Here is a 23,180-nt window from a genome sequence, read left to right on the forward strand (position 1 = left end):
AATCTTATGTGATCTAATTGTAGCCCAATAAGCAATGGCAGGTACTTGCTTGGCTTTTTATCCAAAGGTGCCCCTTTCAATACCACGATCTTTTAGTTCTTCAAGCATTTTGGGGGCAGGCACCCATTAGGTGCTAATCCTCCTATGAACACCTTGTGGCTTTTGCCTGTGAGAGGCTGTCAGTAGGTGCCTGGGGCAGCAGTAGACAGTAAAGAAGAAACCAAGATGGTAGGGGTTATGGTGACCCCGAATCTTTAAAAAGAAGAAGGCTGTTGGCAGCCAATTAAGTTGACTGTGCTCTTTTCCCCATGGGGACCCAGCGTGCAATGGCTGCAAACAGCCGCCTTCTTGGTAGTGTATGCAGCTTGTTACCTGTACAGAGTGCCCTAAGGGAACTCGGAGACAACTCTTTCCAGTGGACCTTCATGACTGGCATGCTGGCCCCAGTCTGGGCTCCAGACAGGTGTGTGTGGTGCCTTTGGAAAGCCCGGGGACACAGTGGCCAAGGTCCACATCGGCCAAGTCATCATGTCCATCCACACCAAGCCGCAGAAGCAGCAGCGTGTGATTGGGGCTCTCTATGGGGCCAAGTTCAAGTTCCCTGGCCGCCAGAAGATCCACTTCTCCAAGTGGGGATCTACCAAGTTTCATGCGGATGAATGTGAAAACATGGTGGCAGAGAAGCCATCCTGGATGGCTGTGGAATCAAGTAGGTCACTAATTGTGGCCTTCTGGACAAATGGGGCCTATACTCGAGAAAGCCTGGTCGCTGTCCCCTCCTTACTCAAGCCCAGCAATAAATCCTACTTTCCTGTCAAAAAAAAGAAGGCTGGGAAACATCTCAAGCCCCGTCTTTGCAACAACACACTTGTTCTGGCTATATCCTAAGAAGCAGAGTAGCCAGGTCACTTCCAGGAAGCAAGCCTACCTTTGCTGGGCAGCCTTCTCTCATGATCAGACCTCATTCTCCTGGTACTTTTCTCCTGGGGCCCCCTCAGCCTCCAGTGCAAACCAATCTACTAGTCAGTATTCTGATCACAACTAGGATGATTCTTTCCAGCGATCTAAAGTACAAGAAATTCACTAGTCGGGGATTGAATACAGGGAGGGCCACAGGCCTGCCTGAGGACTCAGAAGCTGCCAGGAATCCAGAATTCTGGAAGGTCAAGGCACAGGAAGCAGCAGGCTCTCTCTTTGCCTGAAAAGTCTGGCCAACAATACAGTGAACAACAATACAGCGACTGTGAACAGATTCTAAGCACCACTTCCCGTCAATGAGTCAATGGGATCCCGCGTGGGAGCATCCAGCAGGTCCTGCCAGGGGTCAGGCCCGAGCTCTCCATCTGGGAGAAGGAGAACAAGGTCACTCTTCCTTTCAACTTCAGTATCAGGAACTAAGACTCTGCATCAGGTGATGGGTTTTCACTAAGACTCCATAGACTACAGCCCTCCAGGCTCCTCTGTCCATGGGATTCTCCAGGCAAGAATACTGGAGTGGGTTGCCATGCCCTCCTCCAGGGGATCTTTCCCAACCCAGGAACGAAACCCGAGTCTCCCGTGTCTCCTACGTCGGCAGGAGGATTTTTTACCCACTGAGCCACTGGGGAAGCCCACACCCAAATTGGGATAGTTGTTTCCTTGTCTGAAAGCTCCCTAAAAGCAAAGATCATGCTTTGTTCAGCACTTTAACCTGTGGCTCTTTGTAAGGCGCGGTTTTCCATAAGAGACTGTGTCTTTTATTTCTGGGAAAGCCCCACATAAAATAAATGTGTCGAAGGAAGAAGAGAATAACAAACTATAGCCTACGAGGCAAGTACAATTATCCTCATTCCCATGGTACAAACGGGAAATGTGGGTCTTCAAGAGTAAGTCATTTACTAAAGTTCACATAAAAAGTAAGTGAATAATCGGGCGTAAACTCAGGTTTCCAGGAAGTCCTGGGCACTGTTATGTCAGATGGTGGTGAACCTGGTCACTGGCCTCTAGGGTCTGGACCAGTTTCCTGGAGCTGGTTCACAGCCTGGGAGATACCATGCTGGTGGCTTCAAAGCACCGAGATGTATGCTTTCACAGGCCTGGAGGCCAGGAGTCCAGGAGGCAGGTGTCGGCAGAGCCAGTTCCGCCTTGCTGAGGGAGAACCTGTGCTGGGCAGATCCTTGGAGCCCCTTGGCTTGTTGACTCACAGCCCCAGCTGAGCCCCCGTCGTCATCACACGGGCCCCTCCTTGGCCTCCAGGTCCCCTCCTCTCTTCTCATAGGATGTTGTTGTTCACTCTTGTTAAGTTGCTAAGACGTGTCCGACCCTTTGTGACCCCATGGATTGCAGCACACCAGGCTCCTCTGTCCTCCACTATCTCCCAGAGCTTGCTCAAACTCATGTCCATCAAATCAGTGATGCCATCCAACCATCTCATCCTCTGCTGCCCTCTTCTCCTCCTGCCTTCACTCTTTCCCAGCATCAAGGTCTCTTCAGTGAGTCAGCTCTTCGAATCAGGTGGCCAAAGCATTGGACCTTCCTCTAAGGCTACTGGTCACCGTAATCAGGGCCCACGCTAAACCAGGATGACCTGGTCTTACCTAGTGACATCTTCAAAGACCTTATTTCTGAGTTAGATTACATTTTGAAGTTCTGGATGGACAGGAATTTGTGGGGACACTATTCAACCCAGTTCAGAGTCTCCCAGATCTGGACTAAGGGTCTTGGCCCCTCCCTGGCTTCGTGACCTCACAATCCTCACTCCCCTGGCAGTTGTGATGTCTAACTCAGGGGACAGTACATCCTGGTTTGCCCCAGATGGTCCCTGCTGCCCTGACATCCCTTTAACATTGTCCCGTTTACTCTCTAAAGTGTCTCCGTTTGAACAATAAATGGCACAGTCACTCCACATGTGTGAAAGTCTAACTCAAAGGAGGCTCTAAACAAGTAGCACCATCTAGTATCAGAAGAGGTGGCATTCAGGGACAGGACCACAGGTTTGGTAAAGGCTTTCTGTCACTGGGAGGTGAAGGCTGAGCCCACAGTTAACAGCTTTGGCTACAAACCAGAAAGAACCATTTGTGTGCGGAGTGTGGAAAGGAGGATAAATCACGTGCTGGTTGGAGTGTGCAGAACTCTCCTGTGAGTAGATGCGTCTCCAGCTCTGTGGACGTAGTCTCGTCGGTGTATTTAAGTCGACAGTTAAAGAGGGGGGTGAGGAGGAGGGGCTGAAGCTCGTTCCCGACTTCTCTGGCTTGGCACAGTCAGGCAGACAGCGCAGCTTCCAAAGTCTGCTGAATTCCTGAATGAACTGTGAAGACATTTCCCAAATCAAAGTTCATGACACTCAAGTAGGGGTAATTCCAGCTTTTCAAGACAGAGTCTAAATCACTTTCGTTTCTTATTTGTAAAGTAACCTAATTCAATTCTTCCATTAGTTCTCACGGCAAGTGTCTTGAACTTCTTCTGCATCAGAATCAGCCCCATGTTTGCCAGAAGTACAGTCTCCAAGACCCTTACCCAGACCTACTGAAGACAAGCATTCAGGATGAAGCACAGAGGACCCTGATTTTTAAATACCATTCCTGGTGATTCTCTGCTCATTCACTAGAAGCGGTAGCTGCAACCTCAGGGCACTTGTGATTCAGCTTGGACAGGAAGAAAGGAGGCCCAACCAGCTAGGGCCCAGCACACTGCCTTTACCTACTAATATTTATCACCAAATGTGGATTCAGGAACAATCCTGAGACTCTTGAACACTTTTTCTCTTATCTCCTTAAATATTGAACTCAATGACGCCTTCCCATCTTCAAATCAACTAAAATGAAAGTGTAATTTTTCTCTGTGGCTTTGTTGTTGTTATTGTTTAGTTGCTAAGTCCTGTCCGACTCTTGCAACCTGATGGATTGTAACCCACCAGACTCCTCTGTCCATGGGAATCTCCAGGCAAGAATACTGCAGCGGTTGCCATTTCCTTCTCCAGGGCATCTTCCTGACCCAGGGAATGAACCCAAGTCTCCTGGGTCTCCTGCACTGCAGGCAGATTTTTTTACCACTGAGCCATGCAGGAAGCTCCTTCTATGGGTATATTAGAATACAAAATAAGGACAGCAAATTCCACCACAAACCTGAAGAAAAGTTATATCAAAGATAATAAGTGATAATAAAGTGTAAAGATTATTCGACTCTGAAAGCACTGGTTCACAAAGGATCAGCCTGTTGGTCTTGTTCCAAGGCCTTCCAGAACAATAATAGTTAAAAACACAAAGAGTAAAATGTATATAAAAATGCAACAACACACAGGTTAAGGTTTTCCCCACCAACATGTACTACGTGGATTACTCTGGAAACTTAGCCCCCCACTGAATCTATTTCATAGAAAAACATAAAATGTTTACAAAGTCCTCCTACACCTCCCAGGGACTTAAATTTCAAATCATACCGTGCTGTTTTTAAGCCCTGAGGTCAAGCAGGAAGAGATTTCTTTTATGTTGGAAAGGAATCAAGGGATTCGGGCATATTTTAGCTCATCTTTCATTTCCAAGCACTCCTTAGACATTAATAAGTGTAATCCCCTAATTTGGCAAAGAAATACAGCCCCCTCGATATCAGGCCTTTGCCTGGGCTTGAACAAAGAGGGCAAGACTGCCCCAAATCTGGGAGGGGGCCGCGACTCCCCAGACCTTTGACCACCCTCGTTCCCCCAAGTTACAACTTTTCAGTTAGGAAACTAAAGAAAAGAAAAGAAAAATATTTAAAATGCAATCATAAGTGTGTCTATGCATCAAGGATGGACATTTTTCTTGTCACTTTCCAAACTTTAAATGTGAATTTTTCTTCTAACTGCTGGATTTCATTCTTCTGGGGAAAAAAAGGGGAGCGCTTTAAGAACCCGAAAATGAGGCTTCCACCTAATACTAATTTTCTTCTTAGTTATAAAGGCTATTGTTTGTTTGAACAAAGAGAAATAGGAGCTATTAGCAGCTGTTTACATTATAGGAATGAGGGCACAGAGGGGGGAGGGGAGGGAATCTTGCTTACTAATGAGCAGGGGACGGGGGTTACTTGGAAAATGTAGGCCCCCAAAAGGAAAGAGGCCACTAATATCTTCTAGTCCTTCCATCCAACCAATATGCTGTATTGATCATTATTGTTAAATGCCACCAACATATTTTAGATAGATTAGGTTTAGTGTTAGAACTTAGATTAAACAAGCAGAGTCTGATTTTCAAAACCAAAACCAAAACCAACACAGTACCCTAGAACTCTGGGAGCAGATTTGTATAGAAATACCCTGGAGCCAGGCTGAGCACCCAGGGCAGCCACGTGGGGGTCGCCACCGGCCCAAGGAACCCTGGCTTCTCAGAAGGGGCCGCAAAACAGGCCCTCGATAAATATTTATAGAACAAATGAGTGAATGAATTTCACTTGAATTAAACATGACTCGTCCACGCCTGGCATAATTCCCTTTCATTCCAGTGAACGGAAGCCTGGCTGAGAGCAGGAAAGTTCCCTGAGCTGCCCAGCTGCCTGGGGGCTTTTCCGGCCTGGGCCAGGGCAGGAGGAAGCCCCAACTAACTCATAGTCACTCCTCAGAATACTTTTATTAAAGGGGAAAAAAATCACCAACGATGATATCCAGTGACAAGCTTCTGCCACCCACCCATTCCATGTTCCATCTGGTCATGCGCTGGTTTCAGACTTAGGGCACAAGTGACCCAAGTCAGAATTCTTTTTTTCTTTTAATCTTTGGGGAAGAAACAGAAAAGGAGGAGAAAGCACAAGTGCAGATTAAATATGAGTCAGGTCCAGGCTTTTAATACCACTATGTTTAACTCACCAGATAATCAGAGCATTAAATGCAGGCATAATTTGTCAGCAAGCTCCCTCCATTGTTCCCTGAAGCATGCGGGGTGGGGGGTGTGGACTGATTCAATTCATGTGGGAATCGGTGTTTACATCCACAAGTCCTAAGGGAAAGGCACACCGTTTTCAAACTGGAACAAATAAATCATAATGCCCTTTGCCACTAAAGCCGGGGACTTTGCGATGCCTCTCTCCCGGGTGGACGAGCAACGTTTGGAAGGATGTTTTCTTCCGTGTGGAAATCTCTACTTGCTGGCTACTGCAGCAAGTCCCCGGAAGGCCTGAAGTTCGAGTTTTAGAAGTCTCCAGGAAAAGCGGATTCTGCTCTCTGCCTCTCCCTCACGACTTAACCTTTCTTTTTTTCCTTTTTCCTGTAAGAGTTGCTTCTAGAAAGCCAGGTGCATGGCAGTCCATCTCTCCGGCAGAACCCTGTTTCCTGGTGGGTCACCCACGGCGCGCGGGCTGCGGGTAGGCTGCGGGGAGGAGGGGCCGCCGCCTGGGGACCCGCGGTCGAGGCCCCGGCCCACCCCTTCGGGCCGCCCTGAGCTGGGAGGGAGTCGGCTATTCCACGACACGCACTGACTAATCCTTCAGAGATTAAAAACCCCTTCTGTGAGCCCAGCCTTCCCCGTGGCCGCCCAGAACAAGCGAGTTCCCGGGATTTGGGGTTCCAGAAGCTCCGGCAAACAGCGTTTGCATAAAATAGGGGCGTGGGGGTAAGGGGAGAGGGAGGGCTCTCCGAGTGCCTGTTTCACACGGTTTACAGTCTAGAGTTGCTCTTAGCCCTTGTGCTTGCTTTTAAAAGTGAGGCAATGGCATTTTGCATTTAATCCAGGCTAAAGCTCTTTGGTATAGTGACTTAAAAGGTCTTCAAGTGGCCAAGACTGCGCAGCTTGAATCCCATCTTTGCCAAGGTTACGAGTCCGTTTTCTAGAAGGCCTTTGTGGGCCCAAGCACAGGCCTCTGTCCTGAAGAAAAGGCGCGGGGGTTTAACCAGGGTTCTCCAGGTCCACCCACCCCGCCCCGTCTGTGCGCCCTGCGGTCGGTCCGCGAGGCCTGCGGGCGCTGGGGGGCTGCGGGCACTCGCTTGTAGCATCCGGATATAGGCGGAACCACCTCCACCCGCGTGGCCGCGTCCTCCCAAGAAACCGGAGCAGGATCCGGAGCAGGTCAAGGAGGCGCGGCCCAGACCGGCCAGCAGGGGACGCCGCGGGCCCTGCCGAGACAAAGGCGCGCGGCCGGGAGCCGGGAAGTGGGGGCGGCGCCCGGGGCCGTGGGGGGGGGGGGGGGGCTCCCCTCCGCGCCCTCCGCAGCCGCAGCCCAAGCCCGCCCGCGGCCTGGGGGCTGACCCAGGGCAGCCTGGCCCCCCGGGAGGGGACGGGCGGGGGGTGAGCTGGTATCTTTCCCAAGATGGTTCCCACGGGCCGCGCGGTCGCGGGCATCTGTCCCCAGGTCACCGACGGGCTTCTCCGCGTCGCAGCGCGGCCGCCAGGGGCGCTGCGAGGTGGGGACCCCAGGCCCGCATGGGCACGGCCGCCGAGGCGTGCAGGGTCCCGGGGGGCAGGTCCTCCCGCCCGCGCCTCCCCCCCCCCCCCCGGCCACTCCCCGCAGTGACCTCATTCCTGGGTCGCGCCGAGCAGCCTGCCTTCCGCGCCCGGGACCTTGCAGGCTTTTGCGTTTGCACACGCGGCGCGGGCGGCCTCGTCCTTAGAGGAGACGCCGCCTTTATTTCTGGCACCAACCGGCCCCCTCCCCTTCCCGTCCCCCGCCACCAGCCACCGAGCAGAGTCACTTTGGCACGGCGTCACGTGGCCCTCGGGGCCGGCTTCCCGCTCCGCACCAGGTGAGCGCGGAGCCGCGCACACACCGTATGCACGGCCATCCCAGCCGGGGCCTGCGAGGCTCGGGCTGCTGCAGGCTCTAGTGCAAGTTGGGTCAAGGCGGCCTGACAGGACCTGCCACGGAGCCCGGGGCCTCGGGAGAGTCTGCGCCGGGCCCTGCGGGAACACAAAGGGCCTGTGAGTCAGGCTCCTCCCAGCCGGCGCGCAGGCTCCTCCCCAGCGAGTGGGGGACACACGGAAGCATCTTCACCCACGCGGGCCACACCTGGGGGCTCGGGATTTCTGCGCCCTCTGTCCTGCTGCCCCAAACCTTTGGGAACCCAATCCAAAACTTTAGTTTCCCTGGCTCCATGGCCAGGTCTTTCCCAACACTGAAGGGGTTAGCTGGGGAAAAAAAAAAATCAAAGCCAAGTTTTGAGATTAAATTTCCTGTGTATCTTCAATACATTAGAACAGAAATTCAGAGGGGGAAACAGCATTGGGAACGAACTTTTCTCCTGTGCCCCAGTGAACCCACGGCCCCCTCGCCCTCCCCACCAGAGTGGGGAAGATCTGAATACTGTGATTATAACAGACTGCATTGGACACATTTTCTTTTTTAAGATAAAAGTTTTATTTCAGAGAGAAGCACAAAGATGCCACTGTCGTGAACAAGCCGGGGCCTCCCGGGGGCTGGAGGACCTTCCAGATGGGAACAAAAGGCGTTGGCTCTTGATTAAGGGAAGTCACTGGTGGGCCCAGCCCCTGGGCCCCGGTCCTCCCCCACCTCCGGGCCCTGGGCTCCCACTGCAGAGGTCCTTGGGTGCCAGACCTGGTCTTTCCCTCTCAGCCCCCTTACTTTTGCTAAGTCACCCCCAGGCCTCAGCCTGCTCCTGCCCCCACTCGTCATCCCCATCAGGGCTCTTGTCCTCTTTAATCAATAGAAATTGATTAGAGGCCAGTCAAGAAATTCAGGCAAGGCTTTATGGGGGCCACCGCTGCAGCCAGAGGGAGGGAGAATAGCTAACAGTCCCCTTGCTAGCTCCCGAGGGGGATAGAGCTGGTTCCCTACATGGGATGCGGGCAGGGGTGTGTCCAGGGGGCTGGCTGGAGGGGTGGTTTAGGTGGTCTGCACACCCTTTGCTGGTGTGGAGTGCAGGGGGCACAGGCGGGACCCTGCTTTTGCTCCTGGGTCTTCAGAAGTGGCAGTTGGGTTTTTCCTATCTTAACCTGTATCTTACTGTCTGTAACTTGCCCCAACCGTACACACACAGTTATTTTTAGCCCCTTTGTATCTTGTTGCTTGAGGGCACCTTTGTCCAGGTGCAAGCATTGCAGCACTGCCGCAAAGCCCTGCAGGACTGGGTTTACCTCCTGGATTCCCGCGAGATTCTCACCGTCACCTGTAAAGCCCCAGCCTTGACCTTCCTCCATTCTTAACTTTGGCTGTTGCCACCTTGCAGGGACCCCCCCTGGAGCGTCCGTTCCATCCCCAAGTGTGGACTGAGCTCCCCGTGCAGCTCAGCACCAGACTCACTGCCCTCTTGGAGGCGTCGCGTTTTCTCTAGTTCATCCTCAGCTCAAGTTTCAGAGCCACGTGACTGGGGGTGGGGGGCTCCTGAACCCCCACATTTTCAGGTTTCTGGGATCTCCAGTCCCAGGTGAAGGAGGCAGAGTTTTCTACCTGTTGGTTCCAGGAAATGATTAAAGCCTGGCTTGGACTTCCTGCTCTTTTTCACCCCTGTCTCCAACAGTTATCTGCCAGAGATGACGGTTTTCATTTCATCCCAGGCCCTTGTTCCTCTTCCTCTTACAAAGCGAGCACCACCTCCAAGCCTTGAACAAAGAAGAACCTTCCTTTTTCTTCCCAACATCCTAAAGGGAACAGTCTTCTACCTGCTTCAGCCCTGCTGACTTAAACCCATTGAATCTGGCTTCTAACTGAGTCCTTCTGTCCTTGTACAAAAAATTGGTGTCTTGGGGAATTCCCTGGCAGTCCTATGGTTAGAACTCTGCATTTTCACTGCTGAAGGCCCGAGTTCAATCCCTGGTAGGTGAACTAAGATCCCTCTACCCACAGGGCACAGCCAAAACAAACAAACAAAAAATTGCTTGTCTCAAAGATCATAGTGACTGAATCTATGTTTAGTTTTAATTTGGATTTAGTGTTCAGTGGCCAAGTCACTGTGTCTGTCCTTAACCAGGATGGATACTCGTCATCTTCAGGACACTCATCCAAATGCAGCCTCCTTGTGGAAGGGATAGTGTGTTCTGAATTAGCAGGAAATACCAAGAGTTTCCAAGAGGAAGGAGCAGAGGTAAGGTTTAAATCCAGCTATCAAACCAGAAGTATAGACCCTGAGACACCAAAGCTCACAATCCTAGGTGCATTAGTTATCTACTGCTGTGTAACAACATGTCCCCAAACTCAGAGGCTTTGAGCAACAATAAACATTTATTGGGCTTCCCCAGTGGCTCAAATGGTAAAGAATCTGCCTGCAATGTGGGAGACCTGGTTTCGATCCCTGGTTGGGGAGGATCCCCTGGCGAAGGGAATGGCTACCCACTCCAGTATTCTTGCCTGGAGAATCCCATGGACAGAGGAGCCTGGCAGGCTACAGTCCATGGAGTCGCAAAAGAGTCGGACATGACTGAGCAACTCACACTTTCATGCAAACATTTATTATCTCACATGGTTTCTATGGATCAGAATTCAGGCCCAGCTAAGCCAGTGGTTCTGGTTCAGAGCTGCTCCAGAGATTGCATCAGGTGTTGGTTGGGACTGCAGTCATCCGGAGGCCACATCCAGGTCGCTGGCTCACGTGGTGGGCAAGCTGGTCCCTCCTGGCAGGAGGCCTTCACAGGGTTCTGCATCCATCCACAAGACTGACACCTCCTTCCAGAATGAGTGATCAGAGGGGTGAAGGCAGAAGCCGCAGTGTCTTCAGATACACCTGGGACATCTCCCAGCGCCGAGTCTGCATCGTGCTATTGGTTAGTCAGTGGGGCAGGATCACCCAGGGTGTGGAGGCCTAGGGGCCCCTGCAGGTGAAGTAACTCTGGAACCCAGAGGGAACATGACTGTAGGACTACCTACTTCATAGTTTTCAAACCTTTCTTTATCTCTTCTTTTTTAAGTGAAACCCTTTTATCAAAACCTCCATATATCACAACTATATTTCAATAAAAATTAAAGCCAATGCAAATTGTAAATCAGCTATAATTTCAATAAATATTTTTTAAAATGCTTATATCAGAATCGCAGTTTATGTACAAATAAAAATAGTGCCTCCCTAGTTTAAGCCACTGGAGCTGCTGGTTTCCCTCCCAAGCCCTTCATCCCTCACGCTCTCTCGGTGGGACTCTTTGCCCTCCAGAGAAGCTTCAAGGACCACTTGACTGCGGGCCGGTGGGAACAGCTTTTGGAAAGCAGTGTGGCACAGTCATTAAGATTTAAGTGCCTGTCCTTTGTCCATCACTTCTACTTTCATCCATGTGCACTTGCAACTTTCATAGGTGCATAGAGATGTAGGTACAAGGCAAAATTTTAGAAACACTTAAATGCCCACTGATAGTGGGCTGCTTGCATAAATGATAGTACAGCAGGATGCTATGTGCCTATTAAAAAATTAGGAATTTTTTAATATATTGACCTGGAGAGATCTATTGTTACACTTTAGTTCCCTGACTCAGAGATCCAACCTGTGCTCCCTGCAGTGGCATTGAGGTCCTATCGATGGACTGCCAGGGAGTTCTCAAAAGACTTCCGTTTTTAACTGTGTACCATTTAATATTTTTAAGATCACTTTCAACCGCCCTGTAGTGATTCACCTTCTTTTAGTGAAATACAATTCATATTCCATGAAATTCTTCATCTTGAAGTGTTCAATTTAATGGTTTTTAGTTCACTCGCAAGGGTGTACTGCTGTCTCTGCTATCTAATTCCAGAATGAGATGGGTCACTTGGACAATAAATGTTGTTAGGTAGAATGAGAAAGACCTCAATTGCTAGTTCCCGGTGTCCACACTGGCTTCGGTGGGCAGATCACCTAAAGGGACAGCCTGTGGAGGGGCAGTGGTCATCCCTCCCACCCCTTGGACCTCTCTCCACCTTTCAGACTTTGGAAACCCCTGGAGACTGCCTTCCACTTCCATCCACAGGGGCTCACATTTTGCATTTTGTTTGCCAGGCACTTGACTGACTTGGGATTTCTCTCCACCAACTGCCATCGTCCCTTTCATTACTGGCGGGATTGTTACCAAGGCCAGCCCTGACATCCTTAGACGCCATGTGTCCGTGGACGTCTCTAATCCTCCTAGTGGCCACACCTCAGTTTCTCTAAGCGCTGAGCGCAGGGAAGCAAGAAATAGTCTATAGACTCAGAACAGCAGGCGGGGGAGGAATTCCCCAACTCATCCCAGAGCCTAGCATTTCTGTTACTGCAGCGAGAACGGTCAGGAGGACCCCCTTCTTCTGTCTCACTCCGCAGGTCCCCTGGATCTTTGAGGCTGTCACCTTCTTTTACAAGTTTAGTCCCGAACCCGCTGACAACAATCCAGTCTTCAGGACGGAGGGCTGTCGGGAGCCCAGGGTATCCTTGGTCGGACCCTGAGGGGTGTGGTGAGTGGCCTTTTCCATCTTGGCTGAGTCTAGCTCTGGAGTCTGGGTTCTTCCTGGTGGCAGCCACAGACACCCAGGCCTGAGCTCTCCAGTTCAGGGCTAAACACTTCCCACCAGCCACTATCTTGGGTTTGGCCAAGGGCCAACTGTGTGCACATCTCTTGGTCCCGTCCCTGGACCCAGCTCCAGCACAAGCCCTGGACTAAGTCTCGGACCTGTGGATAGCGGGCATCCCCTGTTACACTTTTACATCGTGCCCTGAGCCCTTAGTGTGGGAACTATTGGAGCACTAAGACGCTCGCTGGAATCACCAAATTCCAACCTTAGTTCCACATTCCTACACCAAGTACATGGGGCTTGCCTGGTGGCTCAGTGGTAAAGAATCCGCCTGCGATGCAGGAGCTGCAGGAGCCTCAGGTTCGATCCCTGGGTCAGGAAGATCTCCTGGAGGAGGGCAGGGCAACCCACTCCAGTATTCTTGCCTGGAGAATCCCATGGACAGAGGAGCCTGGTGGGTTACCGTCCCTGGGGTCACGAAGAGTCAGACATGACTAAAGTGACTGAGTTCAACACACACCAAGTATATAAAGGAGCTTGCATTCGTAATCCTGACGCGCTCAGGGGCTAGCCTGATGTCTCACTGAACAAACTGAGAGAGAAAGTGACCACTGCCTGGGGGTATCTGATGCACGGACAGATAAACACCACACAACACATAATTAAATCTCAGAACGTGTGAGGCTCATACACTTCAGTGGATTCTGAGTCATCCTGATGCCTGTTTGCAGAATCTCAGCAGAAAATGTACTCAAGGAATCAGAGAAAAGGGACTCTGAGTAAAATGTAAAGTCAGTGAAATAAAATGCTTTTGTTTATTCGTCTTCCAACCAGAAAGACCCCAGAAGGGCTAACCGATCTTGTATGTTTTTCAGGAGTTTTGTATCAATTCAAGGGTAGCGATCACCTCAGACAAATTAGTTTCTAAGAGGCATAGAATTTTCCCTATTGTTTTAATGTAGACAGAAGAGAAACCAGAATATATAACTAAAGTTTAAGCATTATCAAATTGATTTCAGTTTGCTTTGGTTATTTTACTTCTTTATCTTCATAGTTAAGGGAAATCAAGGGAAAACATTCAAAGGAAAATTTGGGTCCCTGGACCCCTTCAGAGTGGGTTGCTGGTTTTCCACACTCTTCTTTTTGAGATTGCATTTACCCATCACTGAGAATTTAGGTGATTCCTTTTCTTTATTCTAAAAATGGGCAGGCTCTCTCTGCTCCTACACAGAAAAATGTGAGCCAGCTTAGTGGCAGTGAATTGCTTGTTGTATCTTTTTTTTTCTAAATTAAAAGCGAAGAAACAGGAGTTGAGATGATGTAGGAATGAAGTGAAGTGAACTCGATCAGTCGTGTCCGACTCTTGTAGTCCTCCAGGCTCCTCTGTCCATGGGATTCTCCAGGCAAGAATACTGGAGTGGGTTGCCATTTCCTTCTCCAGGGAATCTTCCTGACCCGGGGATCAAACCCAGGTCTACCCACATTGCAGGCAGGCGCTTTAACCTCTGAGCCACCAGGGAAGCCCAGATATGGGATGGAAGTCCTCAAAATTGCTTTTGCATGCAGAAGGGAGGGCCTCTGGGTCCCCTAGCCCGGCTGACCTTCCTTCTGTGGTGACCCTGGGCTCCGGGGCTCTGCTGGGATCAGCTGAGCAGTGCACACAGGAGTCTGTGCAGATTTGGGCAGGACCGGGCAGCACCCCTTCCTCTCCGCGTAACTCACCTTTCACCCTGAGGCCAAAAGTCCCGCTCCTCTGTTGGGTATGTATCTATGCGTGAAAGAAAATGTCTGTAATTAGACGCTGCCTCATTCAAAGGATTGGGTCTCTTGGTCCCTAGTTGAGAAAGCTCTTCAGGCAGCCAGGATGGGAGGGACGGGGCTGGGTACAGCCCTGGGGGTCTCACCGCATGCCTGGGGTGCACGGCTGGGGTCCCCCGCTGCCTCCGTCTTCCTTCCTCTTCTCTACCAGCGTCCTCTCTGCTCCACCCAAGTAAATCCACGGTCTCAGACCCCAGTCCAAACACACCAACACCGGGAGATCTCCCATCCTAGAGGGAGGAAGGAATGAGGTAACCAGCCTGGGAGCGGCCAGGATGCAAGGACCGTGGCTGCAGGGAGCACCGGCCACGACCCGATGGGCGAGCTTCAGACACGCTGGCCCTGAGCACCAGCTGCTGGGCCAGACGTGTTCCCGTGTGGTAAAACACAAACCCTGACAGCAGTAACGCCATGAGAGCGCCCTCCACCCACCCACAGCGGGCGCACACGCGTGCACACACACACAGAGACACACGCACACACCCACACAGACACACACGTGCACACGCATGCACACACACATGCACGGACATACATGTGCACACACCCACACACACACGTGCACACACACACAGACACAGGCACACACCCACACAGACACACACGTGCACACACGTACACAGACACACACATGCACACAGACACATGCACACACCTGCACAGACACACACACACACATGCACAAATACACACATGCACACACACCCACATGCACAGAGACACACACACATGCACACAGACACACCCACACAGACACACACATGCACAGACATACACATGCGCACACAAGCACAGATATGCACACAGGCACATGCACACACATGCACACACACAGAGAGACACATGCACACACCCACACAGATACATACGTGCACACACGTACACAGACACACACGTGCACACAGACAGATGCACACACCTGCGCACACACATGCACAAACACACACATGCACATGCATGCACGGACATACACATGCACACACCCACACAGACACACAGGCACACACATACACAGGCACACACATGCACAGACATACACGTGCACACACAAGCACAGATAGGCACACGCACACACATGCACACACAGACACACACGCACATGCACACATACCCTTTCCTCTGACTCACAGCATTTTTCCCTAGTGCGTAACTGAAACCAAATGCCTCCCACTGCACACCCTGGGAGCACACAAGTCCTAAAGAGAGATGCCCTAGTGCTTATACGGTTAAAGTATGTCGTCATTAAAAACACGGTTTTGAAGCCTGATGCATTGACAGGTTACAAAGGAAGATGTGAACACCTTTCTTTCCCCCCAGTTATTCACCGTAATGTCCTCCTGTTACCATAGATACGGATCCACGGAGGGTGGCAGAGTCCTTCTCAGAGATCCGTCCATGCCAGCAGCCCCAGGTCGACCAGACAGGGTGTGGAAGCAGGGAATTCAGGGCCACAGTGAAACCCCCACTGCAGCTTCTCTGTTTCCAGTGAGTGACGGCTGGACGTCAGGGGGCTTGCAAATGTGGACTCATACAAGGTTGGCAAAAGTGACAGGCTCAGAGGAACTGGCCCCAACTCGAACTAGGGCATCCCCCCTCCCTTCTCCTGGCTCCGCCAAACCCGCAAGCCCTCACTCACCTGGCAGAAGCCTGCTGCTCCCCTCCAAAGGCAGAAACAGCCGTGGTTTTTAAGACCTGAGATGATGCATCACTGTGGCTGTAACACTGGACTGAATCTTGTTCTGTATTCGATGTATCATATTCTCTGGGATAAAAAATTATTTCAGAGCAAAACAAAATACCAAACACTGGGCAAGTAAAGAGCCGCTGGAGTTACATACGCGGGGACGAGCAAAGGTCTCCCAGACAGTGCGGCCAAAAGAACAGGAAGCTCTCCGGAGAACAGGGGCAAATTCAGAAGAACGGGTAAGTTCAGAAGCCAGTGGTCCAGATGAATGTGGACCCCAAGGTCCGATTCTGGGTTTTGCTTTGAGCGGCAAGCTTCATCACTTTGTTCAAAAACCCCAGAGTTTTGTGTTCATAATAAATGTATCGCCTTGATCACCCCTTACAGCTTGCTTCTTACTCTTCTGTCTGCTTGATTGAGTCCAGGACTATGTATTTATGAAGTTCAAATTTGCCCTTTGAAATGATGGAAATGTTTAGGAAAGAGTAGTGATGATGACTGCATGACCTTGTGAATGTAATGTCACTGACCGTGCATTTAAAAATGGCAAAGTGGCACCTTTTACATTTATGTGTCTTGCCACCACAGGAAAAAAAATTTAAGTAGCTACCCAGAAATCTAACACACACACACACACACACACACACACACACACATACACACACACACACGCATCTACACATCATATATGCATGTATTTTTGTTTAAAAAGAAAAACAGAAAAGAAAAACAGAATTGCATTATTAGTTATCATGTATTTTGTTAAATACACATGACAGTGACCACTTTTTTCCCCTGAACAATTATTAAGAATAAAATGAATCGATTTACTGAAACAAACAAACCCAAGTCGCCCTTTGAGTGCCCTGGCTGGAAACAAACAACAGAAGGCAGTGTCTGCCCCACGAGCTTCTCTTTCTGGTTTAAGGTCTGGGAGGCTGAGTCACCAGGGGGCCCCGGGGCAGGGGTGGGTAAGGTGTCAGGTGTTTGGTCCAGTTGCCCCATCACCTGGGCGTCTAATGCACTCGTCTCTGGAGGATGCCATCCAAGGTACCCACAGCTGCCCTTAGCAGAGGCCAGCTTCACCTGAACCTGGTACTGCTTAGAGGGTCCTAAGGAGGTGGGGGTGGGGGGAGGTGGGCATGTGGGACAGCCTTGCTGTCCAGAGTCCGGGGAAATCTGACACGTGGTTTGTACACCTAAGCTGGTGTCTCTCTGACATCTGGGTAGAGTATTAGAGATCTACTTTCACTCTTTCCACCGTCTCTCTTCCAAAAAGAAGCAGAGAAAGCATTTGCTATGTTAGATGGTTAAGCTGACATAATTTGAATGTTCGACTAGATACCACGACACTCTCCATGGAGACTGGCACAGTGTCCATCACTAGGAAAGAAAGTGAAGATGAACATCCCAACAGAAGAGAGATTGTGCTGATTATAATTCTCCCCTTCACATTCCTGGGTGCTCACAGAGGCTCTTTCTACGAGTTTATCTTAAAGATGCCCCTTGTGAATGCGACTATTTGTGTATGTGGACATTACTGAAAAGGCTGAAGTGTGACCAATTCTTCTTTCCATTGAGTGTGGGGATTTTTAAAACCATAGAATTTGTTTGCAGAACAAGATCCACCCATGTAACGCCTTGCTGTGTGAGGCTGCACACGGCCCACTGCGTGTAGCGATTTCACTTGATGGTTAAAAAAGTAAGATCAGCCTTTGGCTTTCAAATGGCAACTCAACGCTGACATGAACCTGGGTCAGGACAGGATGTTTCATGGTGTATGACCATTTGTCTTGTTATTATGAATTGTTAAAAATGCTGAAAATACAGATGAATGGATGGGTGCACTGGGAAAGCTTGGTAGATTAGACATTGAGGTTTTTAACAGACATAATGAGTTTTACTTGTAGTTTTCAAAACAGGCCATCTTTTCTTCTTTTAAAAACTTCATAACAATTCAATCGGTATTAATAACAAAGGAAAAAAAATACATATATACCACAGTGGAGCCAGTGGAGAGGCATTCAGACGGCACATTTCCTGCTGCGTTTTGTGAGCTGGGAGAACTTGCTAAAAAGCAATGTTTTAAGAAAGTAGAAATCTTTTCCAAAATTACAACTAAAGTCTACTTTTGTGGTCAACTTCATTTAAATTCCTGATTTGGGGGGAAATGCAGATTTTAGGCCTCTTTAGAAATTACCTGTATAACTGAAATAACCTGTATAACCTGTATATCCTAAGCCTTCAGATACATTTACAGCTATTTAATATATGAGACCTTAGTTTGAAGACAAAGGTCGTTACGTAAATGATAGAAGTAAAATTCTATTAGACATAGATGAATCCTCATGTAGAAGCTTTTCAAAGTGTTAATGGATAGGTTAATTATTCTTGTTAAAAATAGATTTTAGGCTTTGTCTTTTCTAATTAAAAGATATATTCTTGTTAATTCACATGCCAAAAAAAAGTCAGCCACCGTTTAACACTTGAGTTCAACATTAGCCATTAACATTAAATTTAAATAACATAACATTAAACATTAGAATTTAACTATTAGCCACTTGAATTTAACATTAAAATTGACACACTATGTAAACTATTTTGCACAAATTTCTTGCACAAACTAAATTATCTATCCCACGATGAGAAAGCAAAGGTGACTGAGGTGAGAAGTTGTGGTTTATCAGAGTAGTCACTGGACTGAGAAAGTGGTTTACACAAGCCTCTAGACCTTCTCAGTGAAAGGATGGATCGGGTCCTTAGGATCCCTCAAAACACTAACCATTTGATTCCAAATGGGTCAAATGAGGAGGGCTGGTAATTTTCACTAGAGTGGATATGTCCACAGCTATACCTCTGTGTACATGTGTGTGTGCATGTGTGTGTGCGTGTGTGTGTGTGTGAGAGAGAGAGAGAGAGAAGGCAGACTTGGCTACTTTTCCCATAAGGCCTTAAATTCATTACAATTAAATGTAACTCCTTAAATGTAATCACTAATGACACCCCTGCAAAAGTAATAGTAAATAATGAAAATAAAGTTGGAGACAGTTTTGCTTTGCTTTTTTGTTATTTGTTTAAATCAGAGCATGATTTACAGTTTAGTAACAGATCAAAGGACAAAATGAGATGGGTAACTATGAATTATTTTTAAGTCCATGAGCCCCTTCAAGACAAGTCTTTGTGTCTTTCCTTTATACTAAATCTTAAGATTCATATTAACCCTTCACCAATGTTTAAATGTTTGGGTGGACTGGTTCCAAATTGGGAAAGGAGTACATCAAGGCTGTATATTGTCACCTTGCTTATTTAACTAATATGCAGAGCACATCATGCTAAATGCCGGGCTGGATGAAGCACAGCTGGAATCAAGATTGCCTGGAGAAATATCAGTAACCTCAGATGCACAGAATAACACCCTTATGGCAGAAAGTGAAGAGGAACTGAAGAGTCTCTTGATGAAAGCGAAAGAACAGAGTGAAAAAGCTGGCTTAAAACTCAACATTCAAAAAACTAAGACCATGGCATCCAGTCCCATCACTTCATGGCAAATAGATGGGGTAACAGTGGAAACAGTGGCTGACTTTATTTTCTCAGGCTGCAAAATCACTGCAGATGGTGACTGCTGCCGTGACATTAAAAGACGCTTGCTCCTTGAAAGAAAAGTTATGACCAACTTAGACACCGTGTTAAAAAGCAGAGACATTACTTTGCTGACTAAGGTCCATATAGTCAAAGCTATGGTTTTTCCAGTAGTCATGTATCGATGTGAGAGGTGGACCATAAAGAAAGCTGAGTGCCAAAGAACTGATACTTTTGAACTGTGGTGCTGGAGAAGATTCTTGAGAGTCCTTGGACTTCAAGGAGATTCAACCAGTCAATCCTAAAGGAAATCAGTCCTGAATATTCACTGGAAGGACTGATGCTGAAGCTGAAACTCCAATACTTTGGCCACCTGATGCAAAGAACTGACTCATTGGAAAAGACCCTGATGCTGGGAAAGATTGAAGGCGGGAGGAGAAGGGGATGACAGAGGCTGAGATCATTGGTTGGCATCACCGACTCAATGGACTTGAGTTTGAGCAAGCTCTGGGAGTTGGTGATGGACAAGGAAGCTGGCGTGCTGCAGTCCATGGGGTCACAAGGAGTTGGACACGACTGAGCGACTGAATTGAACTGAATGTTTAAAATGTGGACAGATGGATGGATGCACAGGAACGGGTTAGAAGAGGAATAAAACCCAGACTTGATTGATCAGTGGTACCCTACAGATGGAAAGGAAATTTCCATTGAATATAGAGTTAAGTGAGTGGTGTCAAAGACTTCCCTGGTGGCTTAGTGGTTAAGAACCCGCCTGGGAATGCAGGATATGCAAGAGATGCAGGTTCAATCCCTGGGTTGGGAAGATTCCCTGGAGAAGGAAATGGCAGCCCACTCTAGTATTCTTGCCTGGAAAATCCCATGGACTGAGGAACTGGTGGGCTACCATCAATGGGATCACAAAGAATCAGACACGAGTTAGCGACTGAACAACATTAACAAAAGCAGTATCAATGTACTTAGCAATAGTTCTCAAAGCACGACCTTTTACACATGCAAAGAAGAAAAAAAAACAAAACTGGGGCATTTGTCAAAGTGCACATTCCTGGGATACTCTTTAGATTTCCTAAGTTAGAGCTGTATAGCAGGGTCCAGGAACGTGCATTTAAAAAAAAAATAGTTTACTTTTTATGAAAGCAATATCTGTGTTTGTGTTTTTTTTTAATCAAGCAGTATAAAAGGGATCTTAAAATAAAAGGCAACAGTCTCAAGTCCCACCCCTACCGACCCAACCCCACATATCACTTCCTACTTCTGCTTGTTTTTAATTTTTGCCATGGTTCCCCATCCCACTTAGAGCTTAGAGCAAAGTTTTTTGATTGAAGCACTTAGGTCATTATCTGTTTCTGCTCTAAGAAAGAGAATTTTTGTTTAATTCTGTTAGTTACATGTGAATCTGTTAATAGTTGTCCTTACGTATTTTGGTATTCTATTTATTTCAAACATTGATAATATTTATGTTTGGTTCTCTTTTTTTTATTGTGTTGGTTTCTGCCATACATCACGATGAGTCAGCCAAAGGTATAAGTATAACCCCTCCCTCTTGAACTCCCTCCCAGCTCCCAGCCCATCCACCGGTCCAGGTTGTCACAGACCACCGGTTGAGTTCCCTGCATCACACAGCAAATTCCCACTGGCTGTCTAATTTTACACATGGTGGTGGATATGCCGGTGCTACTCTCTCAGTGTGTCCCACCCGCTCCTTCCCCCACTGTGTCCACAGTCTTTTCTCTACGCCTGCGTCTCCACCGCCGCCCTCGATAGATTCATCAGGACCACCTTTCTAGACTCGAATGTGTATTTTCAGATGCTCTCTATGTGAAAGTCACTCATGAAGAGTGTTACAAAACCAAGGAAATAACACATCTTCTGTATTTTTATGATGTTTTCAGTTTCTGTGCCATAGGGTAACTGAGAGAAGCAGAAAAAGGGAAAAGAAGTCTCTCACGGGGTGACCCCGCATAGACATGGAGGGAAAACTCACAACTCACACTGCTTCCCCAAGAACAAAGTGAACAAGCCATCCTGTGCTACTGCATTGGAAATCCGTCTTTTGGCCTACAGACACTCTAGGTAATTCTTTGAGGATTACATTAGCGATGTCTGACATTTCCATAGTGGGGAATAGTGAATAATTTTATGAAATGATACTCTCTTTGACAGAAAATGCATCTTGAACATTTTAATACAATATGAATGGAAATTACACAGAAACCCCACAGTCTGTTTCCATTAGTAATAGTGAGGGCATTCATGTCAGGAGACTGGAAATGTATTTCAATACAAATGCCTAGGGGCTCAGCACATTTTGTACATTTAAATTTTAAAAAGGCGTAGGTGTAGGTTCAACATGAATCACTAGAATTACGGTGCAGCTTATGGATTCTGTGCATCTCAGTAACAGATGCCCTGAAGCCGATGACTTTAACACCCGTGTGTGTGACCCAAGCTACAGACTCTGCATTCATCCTCAGAACATTCAGGGGTGCTCGGTACACCTTCAGCATCTGCTCTGGGTCACTCCCTGTAAGATGAGTGTGGTGTTGGGAACACCTCCCTCCATCCCCACCATCTTCATTCCTCTCCTGTTCAGTCTATATAGTAGCCAGGTCCCACTCAGCTGAAATGGTGTGTCTGTCAGTGGTGACAATACGGAGGGTCAACCATGATTTCGTTATGTAACGCTGCAGATCAAAAGGCACATGCATGTTTAGAAAATGTGATGCTACTCCTTCAAGACTGCTGTAACACAGACTTCACACTGAACCTTTTCACAGATTAAAAGATGGGTGCATCGGAAGTGGAAAATTTTCTTTGTGGTGTCCCAACCCAAATATCCAATGCACAGACAGGGAACGAAATTTCATCTCTCCCAAAGGCTCAAGAGCTCCTCATACTTCAAGAACATAGAAATTCATTTGACATGAGTAGCTCTCTGAGGGTATTTCCCTGTTTGTAGATTTGCAGTACTCCCTATTGTCAAGGCTGATGGACATTTATCTGGAGTGTGGTTGCCGTGTCCAGGGCCATCATCGTCTGTCTCCATATCATTCTGGTTTACTGTTACCTGTACAGGTTATTAGATATTTTGAATAATGACATGCCTATCTCAGGCACTTGTTTAAGTCAAATGAAATCACTGAAACTATTATTTATTGAATGAGACATGGTTCAATAATTTGGAGGACCTGTAAATTAAGTCCTTAATTGATATCATCATGTGGTATTAATTCAACTAAAGATAAAGAAATGGACCCAGGCCCCTGACCTCACAAGAGGCACGTGGGTCAGAGCCTGAGCTTCTTTCACTCGAGCTCTTACCCCTGGCTCACAGTCTCGGAGTCCTCACCCATTTCACAAGCGGGCTTGTGCATTACTTCCACTGTGAATATCAGGTCTACCTACCTCCTCCACAGCCAGACCGCGCTGACATCCAAACTGAGAAAAGAAGCCTTTCCACATTAGCGCTCAGGCACGGGCTGTTGTGAAAATGGTTTACTTTCACATTTAGAATGAGTGAAGTCTATCATGAAGCCACAGACAGGCTACAGACAAAACTAGAAAGGGGTGTCCCCTGGGACTGCGTTCACAGACATGGGCACGTCCGCCGGGCTCTCTCCCTGGAACGAGGTGTGGTCTCCGCAAGCTGGACCCTTTCCCGAGGTCAGAGACGAAGATGGAGGAAGTTTGGCAAAGGTGATACACAGCACACAACCCAAAGGACTGGAGATGGTCTGCTGAC

General features: G+C 48.3%; 1 long non-coding RNA gene and 1 other non-coding gene across 2 annotated transcripts; one reads left to right on the plus strand and one right to left on the minus strand.

Moving 5' to 3' along the window:
• The first annotated feature begins 273 nt into the window (after window positions 1–273).
• Window positions 274–408, plus strand: LOC122685085. Its single transcript, XR_006338257.1, has one exon. It is a non-coding gene; the product is annotated as a small nucleolar RNA SNORA70 (small nucleolar RNA).
• A 9,932-nt stretch (window positions 409–10,340) lies between these two features.
• On the minus strand, window positions 10,341–16,006 carry LOC122685027. The gene is made up of 4 exons (XR_006338223.1): window positions 15,794–16,006; window positions 14,244–14,387; window positions 14,062–14,107; window positions 10,341–10,720 (listed from the first exon to the last, which is right to left on the minus strand). It is a non-coding gene; the product is annotated as an uncharacterized LOC122685027 (long non-coding RNA).
• Window positions 16,007–23,180: the final 7,174 nt, after the last annotated feature.

This window comes from Cervus elaphus, chromosome 27 (genome assembly GCF_910594005.1).
Source record: "Cervus elaphus chromosome 27, mCerEla1.1, whole genome shotgun sequence".
NCBI lineage: Eukaryota > Metazoa > Chordata > Mammalia > Artiodactyla > Cervidae > Cervus > Cervus elaphus.